Genomic DNA, 9,704 nt, shown 5'->3' on the forward strand with positions numbered 1-9,704 from the left:
CAGAGGGATTACATGCCCTCCCTTGGACCCACACTGTTACTTACTTCCTACGATGCACATGGCTAGTGCTTTAAGTGTCACTGTCAGTAAGGACCAGGCAGGGTCCGCGGATCGAGGTCGGCCGATTCCCTCCAAACTTTCAGCATTTTTCCTCTATCAGGTAAGATAACGACTGGTGGTATTTTTAGTAAAATAAAATAAATTTCATAGAATTTAGACCACTCCCCTAGTTTTTGGTGCTATTTTGGCCACGTGAGACGGGAAATTTGGGTAAACTTCCACGAATGATTTAACGTTTTTCGCATTAGCCTTATTCATTTATACGAACTGTACATACTTCCCAGCCTATAAACAGCTCACATCTCCAATATAAACTAATTTGGTTAAAAATAACTTGCTTTGGAGTGGTTCCAAATATCATCACTTAGAGGCTATCGTAAGTAAGAAGAATTTTGGCAATTTTCAAAGCTGGTTTTCTCTAAAGTGCGGCAGTTTATTTCCAGATCAAAACTAGTTTTTATTAGTCTGGCTTAAATTCTTAACAAATACGCAAACTCTCATTTGGCAAGTTAAAATCCTGTCCCGTGAGCTTTCTCGCGACTTTAAGCTTATTTCCTAATTTGCATAATTGTAGTTTTTCTGGGAAAGATTTCCTCTTGATTTGCGACATGTTGGAGGCGTTTATTGGCTTTTTTACTATGACTAAGAGAAAAATATAACTTTTTCAGATAAGTGGCTATGCTTCAACCGCGTATTTTTTCATTTGGTGGGTCAAAATCCCCTACCGTAAGCTTTCTTCAAATTTGACTAATTTGCATGTTGTCGGTTTTTCCCCGGAAAACTTCGCGTATTTGTTGATATTATATTCAAGCGATGATGACCCTGCACCTAATGAAACAAATTTTCTTTAAGTTCTTGTTTTTGAAACTATTGTTGTTTCGATCTTGCAGACGTTGACAGTCCACAACGAACATGACATTTCGCGAATCCGGAATTCTGTCATTTTAATAACCACGGACATGCAAATTAGTATGCCAGACAGACTCAAGATTGTGTTTTGTAAGTTAATGAACAGTTTTGGAGACTACCAGAGTTACTTTTTCACCCCATGTGATGGAAGGCAAACAAGTTGCCGAAATGACAGTCAATTCGGTGGAAGAGGAAACGTAATTCGAACATTAAGTAACATGGCTGTGCAAATTAGCGAGTCGAAACTTAATACATTGTTACGTAATAGATTCCTGGCTGGGAAAGTGACACAACGTTACTAAAGCTAATCAATCCGTGTTTATTGCTGCTGAAATCTTCCTCCTATTTCTTTAAGCACAGCTTTTTCGTCGATGAAGAAAACCCGGATTGGTTTTATCCATGATAGCATTTAAGCATGGCAACGGACAGCTGGCGTTTAGCAATATGTAAAAATCCTTGCAGTTTTCGTTTTACTGTGTTTACCAAAGCATTCATTCAGATTTCAGTCTTAAATTGCTTACATTTTTACAAGTATTTATGAACCCTGTTATGTAATGGTCCCTGCACCTATCTAAAAGGCCCCAATAGAGAAGATGGGGGTAGAAGCAAAGAGATCCTCCCTACTAAAACCATGTGACGTTATTTTTGAAAACATGCGCAACTCTCAGAAAATTTTTCAATGGACTCAAAGAAAATCTTTTTTCTTGACAGCGTTCCACTTGTCGTCAAGTGTAGCTGATTGCAGATTTCTTTCAGAACTGCCAGTTTGAGTGAGTCAAGGTTCTTGTTCTTTACAAGCTCGCAGATATTGCTAACACCCACGATGATTGGATGGCTTGGTCTACCCATATCATCCATCACCAAACTTCTAAGGGTGTCAAGGGCCATTTCCGAGTCTGCGGCCTCGATGTCTTCCTCAGGCATTTCCTCCGCATCAATACCCCTATGACGCAGCGCCGCTGTCTGACGTGAAAACAGGCTGCTGATTTGCTGCGCAGTCCTCCACTCTTCGGGCTTAAACGTGAGCTCTCCGTCTTCATTTCTGAGGGTCTTCATCTCCCTCGCTACCTGCACAGGATCGGCCTTGTTTCCAGTTCTTGCACCCTCTTCAAATTTCTTCATCAAGAGGGTCTTGACGTTATCATTCTGGTGGGTCGTTTTGTTATCTTCAGAGCCCACCCCAATGGTCTAGGGTATCCTCTGACAGCGGTGCCACTATCCTGACCTTGCGATGAGGTTGATGGCACATCCGGAGCAAACGTCACCCCTGTCGTAATTCCCGCCCATTTCCTCGCGGTCATCCATGGACTCGCAGTCAACCTCAAGACGGTGCTTGCCCGTCTGCTTGCCTCTGCTTGGGTCTTGAACGTGAGGACGCATCCAGTCTCTTGGCAAGAGTAGATCTCGGACTGGTGCCTGACGCTCTCACCCACACTTCCCCTGTGTGTAGCTTGACCAAATGGCTTTATCACCCTTAGCCCAGTATCTCCTTGTGGTGTAACTCCAAGACCACTATAGGGGATGAGGCGTCTAGGGCCGATGTCGTACGCTTTCCACACACGGATGCCACACTCCTCATACTGGAAATTGTTCAACACACTAATACCTGGTATCTTGCCATCTTTGTTTCTCTCCCAGGTCGTGTCCACCTCGACGGCCGCTGCTCTGGACCCTTTGATACCACCATGGGATTCTAGTGCTGTTTTCTTATCCTCAGCAGTGACGACGTCGTGCCTCTCGTTAACCCAGCGCTTTATGTGTGCCTTCATAGCAGCACTCTTCCTATCGCACATGTCCTTAACAGCCTGTGGCTCTGAGAAATCATATCGCACTGGCCTGACACCGGTTCTCACCCCCACTTCTCTAAGACTTAGCAACAGATGCCCATTGTGGTAACATCCAACGTTATCTGATCGGAGGTAGGCTGTTGTCACAACTGGATACTCCTGTTTGACTTTGTGCAGCAAGTCCTCAGTATGATTGAAAGAACGGCAAAGCTATTTTGGAAGCAGTTGTTGAAAATGTGTACAAAACACTCGACTTCATGCTTCCTCTCTACTGTTGTTCTAGTGATTACCGCGCTGATATGCCAGCTTCTTCCCCTCTTGCCAAAAAAATCACTCATCTGTTCTCTGTATTGCACAGGCAGAAACTTCATTGCCCAGTCCATTATGACAAGACACGAGTTCTCGTCTAACGTCTGGAGGATATGTTGCTTGGCTTCGTCCTGGTTACTTGACCGTAGCAAGTGAGCCTTCCAAGCCTGTATGTTGCGCACACACTCTGTGTACTCAAACCTCAGCCTACCCCTCACCTCTTCTGTCATGTCCGCTTTGTCTTGCACCTCTCTCAGTACTCCTTCCAGACTCTCACAGCGCTCACATTCGTAGCAGTGTTTGTGATCACATTCGCTCCTAACCTCCCATACACTACTATCACTTACTGCGTGGACCTTGCGGTGATCACCGCAATGTTCACCTCGTCCGATATGTGTCTTGAAATCATTCTTCAAGTACCTTTTTCCATCCTTTAGTAATTTCTGAGTTGCAGTCACGCTGATGCCCTGATCTGCTAAGCCCTTCAACATCAAAAATACCTGGTCAAATGCCTCTGTACCCTCTGCAGTGGTGTTGTCAAGTCCCTGAAGGGATTTCTGCATAGAGGCCGAACACACCTCAATCATTCGGTAGAGAGAAAGCTGGCTCGCTTGCTCGAACCCTTGTTCTTTACAATAGTCTAAATATTGTCTGATGATGCGTGAAGGGATGACGGTCCTAATGACCGCTGGTATGATAATCTTCTCTCGCTGGTATGATAATCTTCTGTCCCGAACGCCACGCCCTGGACAAATTCTGGTCTGGAGATATATTTAATGAAATGATCCACCTTTTCGTGCTCAATTCTTGTACGGAAACTAGGAATTTCGGGGAGCGGTTGGCCTTTTCCGGCTTCTGTTGCATGCTGGCGAGCTTGATCAATGCGCCATTTGGAGAGCCCATTGATCATCTCTTGAAGCTCAGCTCTTGAAAGGTCGTCTGCAAAGAGGGAGAGGATCTGTTCCTTTGTTTGCCAATGACCTGCTTGCCCATAGGCCTTGACTAAAATGTCGACAAGACCAGAGTTGGGATCAAAACGCTTGCGCTTTCCTTGGTTGTCTCTGTTTGGATCCAAATGTACCTCCGTTTGTAACGCCTTCCAAACCAGTTCTTCTTGGCCGGGAGTGATGACAGACAATGAGGCCGCTATAGTCTCTTTAGCTTTGCGGATGTAATATCGCTGCTGGGTGTCAGAGACGTCGTCCCAGGTCGTGTTCAGGGTGGACATTACAGGGCTGTACCGGCCACCTGATATGCTGTGGACAGCTTCGTTTAATTTCTGCCGTTTGCTGTTTTGTTCCTCCATCTCGTCAACCCATATACTAATCTCTTCTTCTGGTACCGAGGCTTGGGACGAATGTGACTGCAAAGAGACTGTCTCTGACCCCTCACCAGTGCCTGAGACCTCTGCACACGCCGTGGCTGGCATTGTGCTCTCCTCACAAACGGTATAAGGATAATTTATAAGGATATGAGTCAATGCAACAGAATCGAGCAATGCCTTTGTATATTTAAACGAGTCGACTAAAAGCTAAAAGCTCATTCAAATACAAAAAACAATTGCATGGGATTACGTCTGGCTTCCTTCCCTTGGCATATTCCAATAAAAACTAAAATTTATGTACTGCCCATATGAACAAGCACAAAGTAAAATACGCACCTTCGAAATAAAGTTTTCGTTTGTATTTACCAGTCAAGCCCACCCCGCAATTCTGAGGATTATGGCTGCGGTCTGGCTGCACTCAGTTTGCACTTACCCGAGCCGATGGGAACTGTGGCATGGTGAAATTGATAAATTTCTTCTGACAAGTTGGCGTTTACGCGGCGCGGTTTCTTTATAGTTTTCCGCGGTCCTCGATGACTTGTTGGATACGAGCATGTGTTGCTCTTTCTGCCAGCCTAGTCTGTAGTTAATTTTTTTCTGTGTCTCGGGCATATTGTCATTGATATTTTCTCGTTTTCGGTTGCAACAAAGTATCCAGCTCTATTCAGGATCAGGTCAACCTCATTAACTTTTTCGTCTCCGGTTCGCTGTTGCCCTGAGCTCACTCCCAGGCCTAATAGATGTGCGGTTATGTCTAACTTACATGCCAACAGGGGTACAATATGCGACCCCGTGCCCTCCAAACTACAGGCAGAATCAGGATAACTGAACGAGCAAGTCAAAGTAACATTCATACCGCAAACAGCAACATCAGCTGAATTGGATCAGTGTAAAGAATCGACTACAGCTGTCTGCAGATGATAAGATAAGGAATGGAAAATTATTCTTCCTGAAGTGTACTTCTACCAAAAATCAGAACCGCTCCATATTTCAAAGAGTTTCGCAAAATGCTCCGGTGAAGTATACTATGCAAAGCCGCTGTACTAATCTGAAAAAGTAATGTGTTCCTCGTAAATACCTGGAATGTGTCACAAATTACTCAAGCGTGAAACATTTCCGGGAAAAATTACAATTATGCAAATTGGGAAATTAGGTTAAAGTCGTGAGAAAGTTCACGCGATAGGATTTTAACTTGCCAAATGAGAGTTTGCGTATTTTTAAAGACTTTAAGACAGACTAATAAAAAATAGTTTTGATCTGGAAATAAACTGCCGCACTTTAGAGAAAACCAGCTTTAAAAATTGCCAAAATTCTTCTTACCCACGATAGCCTCTAAGTGATGATATTTGGAACCACTCCAAAGCAAGTTATTTTTAACCAAATTAGTTTATATTGGAGATGTAAGCTGTTTATAGGCTGGGAAGTATGCACAGTTCGTATAAATGAATAAGGCTGATGCAAAGTACGTAAAATCGTTCGTGGAAGTTTACTTAAATTTCCCGTCTCACGTGACCAAAATAGCACCAAAAACTAGGGGGGTGGTCTAAATTCTATGAAATTTATTTTATTTTACTAAAAATACCACCGGTCGTTATCTTATCTGATAGGGAAAAAATGCTAAGAGTTTGGAGGGAATCGGCCGACCTCGATCCGTGGACCCTGCCTGGTCCCTAATGACAATGACACTTAAAGACTGAGTTCACGCAGGCGCAATGCTATCTCATGTAATCCCTCTGTGTATGGTGACAAAGGTGGAATCCCAGTCGAACTTCAACTTCCGGTAAGTCTCGTTCAACTTCTGCAGTCTACAGCATTTGATGACTGAGTATGTAATATGTTAAACGAAGCGATATTTACTATCTCCTCTTACAAATGCCAGCTACGTTTGGCGCTGAAATTATTTGAAATTGTGCTCAGAATCGAGGAAACGCCATTTATGAAGACACAAAATTCAAAATTTTCCGGGGGAGCATGCCCCCAGACGCCCCTAGTAAAGAGTGCCTCTGGCGCTCGATTGTGAATAGGGCAAGCAATATACATTAGGAACCCCTCTATGCAAAAAGACTGGCTACGCCCCTGAGGTCGTAGTTTTTGAGATTCAGAGGGGGTCTTAAGTCTTAGTTTTTGAGACTCAGAGGGGGTCTTAGGTCTTAGGTCTTAGTTTTTGAGACACCCATAGTAAGGGTTTTGGAAACCTCCATTCCTTACTGTTCAATACCAGTTTGAAGTCTCAAATTTGAAAGCATTTTCCTGCTTGAGCGTCTGCATGGTAATGCCCAGAATGGAATTGCTGGGCAGACTCAATGTGAACTTTTACCACGTTGAGCTATTTCATTTACAAGCTATTTTATACAATTTTTTGGCCTGTGGAAACAAAGAAAGCAGCTTCTGCCCACATGCTTTTGCATACAGTAGAAACCCGGTAACTCGAACTCGGATAACCTGAACTCCCCCGCTAACTCGAACTGAGTCTCAATTCCCTTGGATTTGACCAAACTTTTCAGTCATTTTTATTCGGTTAACTCGAACTCGGATAACTCGAAAACCCGCTAATTCGAACTAAATTTCGTTTCCCTTGATCAAAATTTACCCCGATAACTCGAATTTCTGGTTCTTATAACTTGCCACGGATGCCCATTGAGACATCCCATTAGCTTTTCTTATCGTATGATCGAATTCTAACACTAGAACAAAGACTGGAGCAATTTGATGTTAATTAGTGCAACGAACAGATCACTGCAAGCGAAGTCAGATCCGCAATTGATGTGCTGAATTCATACAGTCTGCTGGTGAACGAGGGTGCAGAGGAAATCAGAAGCCATGTACAGCAAATAGAGGCAATTAGCAGAAAGAATCTTCAGGATCTCCCTACGACAGCAGACGCTACATTCATCTTTTGTGCCTAAGCAATAAGAACTTTACGGATATGATAGAACGACTGCGACGCAAAAGGGAACATAAATTGAGAGTATTAAATAAACTAAGTTACATTCACAGTATTGCATTGTCGTAAGAATGCATAATCGTTACAGTTGTTACAAAATGTATCAGTTCTCGTGAATTAACTTTAATTTGCACTGTATTGTATACCCAAGTGCTGAAAATCACTAAACTATTAATCATTAACCTGGAAAATTAATATTTTAATCGACTCCCATAACTCGAAACCCCGCTAAATCGAACAGTTTTTCCTTTTCCGTCACAGTTCGAGTTACCGGGGTTCTACTGTAATTTGTACCGGTGATAAACATCAGTTTTATTTTATTTGTGTGGTGAAAGAAAACTCTGTCATACGTCTGGATATCAAAATTGGGCTGCCACACACTCATCTGCAAAGGGAGATATGAAAGAGACCCAGAGAAGGCAAATGAGCCGTGTTACCTGTATGTGTGTGCTAGCTAGTAATGAGGTAGACAGGCAAAATGATCATTTATCCGGAAAACTGACTGTAGCTTGGATGAACCCGAGTCAGCAGAACCTCCACAATGTTGAATTAGGCCAATTTTGATACTTGGCTCCAAGGCTTTGGAGAATATCAAGAAGTTGTACCAAGTGCAAGGGATATTTGTTTTATTTCTTTAAGGCAAAGAGATGTGTAAGGATTCAAGCACATCAAATTTGGCCTAAGTGTTGCCAATCAAAAGCTAGTTCCTTTAATGAAAGGACAGTTAAATAAGACAATAAGGAAGGCTAAAATAAAGTCAGACGAATGCAGTCTTTAATAGTACTTGTCTCAAATGGCAATTCTTGGTGCAATAGAGGACCATGAACTGGAAGTCAAACTTCCTGCACAATCTCTATCACAACTACTTCATGGGGCCCGTTATTTAAACAGTTAAGCCTAGAAGATCAGATCAAATGTCTGAGGATAATTATGAAGAAACAAAAACATAAATTATTAGTATCAAATATGGACCAAAGAGATGGTGATGATTCTCAATCTGCCGAGTGACCTATCCAGTACTCACTTTGGTAAATAATGCCAGATGCTTTATCTGAAATTGAAACAGACCTCTTGTAGTAATAAGTTATTTAATGACAGGCAAAATCCTCAACCTTAACGTGATAGAAAAGCGCCGTACCTACTGTTCTCACTTTAAAACATGCTATAACTCAGTAACTCTGTCAGTTAATTAAGTCCAAACAGAAGAGTCGCGAAGCTGTTCAAAACGAAAACCCTTGCCAACATGGAGTCCAGAAATACAGAAATACTTCAGTTTATCCCGTCGATATTACAACACTACACACCCACAAAAATGCTCGAATGAAATATTACACCGTGATGACTGCAATCTGGCTCACGCTGAAATTAACATCCACATTGCTTCGTTGTGGAGTTCACGCTCACATATTTACAGTGCAATATTTATCCCCGCCATCTCAAAATGTCCAGAATTTAGATGTAGGACAACTAGAACTTTTCCTTAGATGTTTGAACGTGAAAAAAGCAAAACGTTTGTGAGTACATAAAGCGATCCAAAGCAAACAAACAACACGGTACAACCTTTATGCTTTACTCACATGGAAGACACAATTCGAAGACGCGTACAGAATCTAAGGCCCAGTTCAGACGCCGAACTTTTCATGAGCCGAACTTAATTCGAATTTGGAGCGACCCAAATTATCAAAACTACACCTGTTGATTCAGACGTCGAACTTAATTCGCCGAACTTTATTTAGTTTAAACCAAATTGCATCGAAAATGTCAGCGATTTTCAGGCAAAGTAAAAACTGCTTGTAAAATACGTTATAATAATTTATGCATTAGATTCGGCTCATGAAAAGTTCGACGTCTGAATCAAAGCCGTTCCAAAGCCGAAATTTCCGGCTGAGCTAGGCGGGAAGAACGGCTGGGCCGTTCCAAATTCAAATAGCCGTTCTTAACTGATTCAAACGCCGAACTTTTCATGTACTTAATTCAATGTATTCGGTTCGGCTCATGGAAAGTTCGGCGTCTGAACTGGGCCTAAGACTTTAATAATTCGATGACTATAACCACAGCTTACGATGAGAACGATAACTAAGCGATGGTATATAAACTTGAACTTGTATAACAGCAAATGCTTGTATCTCGACGTTACTTGCACCTTACTTGACCTCGTACGAAGTGATATACGATAACTGTTCGGTTTGTATGATGCAACTTGTACGGTTTCGAAAACTAAAACGAAGAAATAAATCACAATAAATACTAGAAATCTCCAGTCAATAGAAAAGTAAACCATAACTTACGCTTGTGTCCTTTGATAACAGTTGTGAAACACGATCAACTGTAGAGAAACTATGCTCCGAGACGATTTCACCGTAAGACGTTT

At 42.3% G+C, this 9,704-nt stretch overlaps 1 pseudogene; it reads right to left on the reverse strand.

The window, feature by feature from the left end:
- Positions 1-73: 73 nt before the first annotated feature.
- Positions 74-5,699, reverse strand: LOC149103164 (uncharacterized; annotated as a pseudogene).
- Between the last annotated feature and the right edge of the window lie 4,005 nt (positions 5,700-9,704).

The sequence above is a fragment of the Orbicella faveolata genome, unplaced genomic scaffold (assembly GCF_042242905.1).
Source record: "Orbicella faveolata isolate gen_17 unplaced genomic scaffold, um_ofav_v1 contig_35, whole genome shotgun sequence".
In the NCBI taxonomy this organism is placed as follows: domain Eukaryota; kingdom Metazoa; phylum Cnidaria; class Anthozoa; order Scleractinia; family Merulinidae; genus Orbicella; species Orbicella faveolata.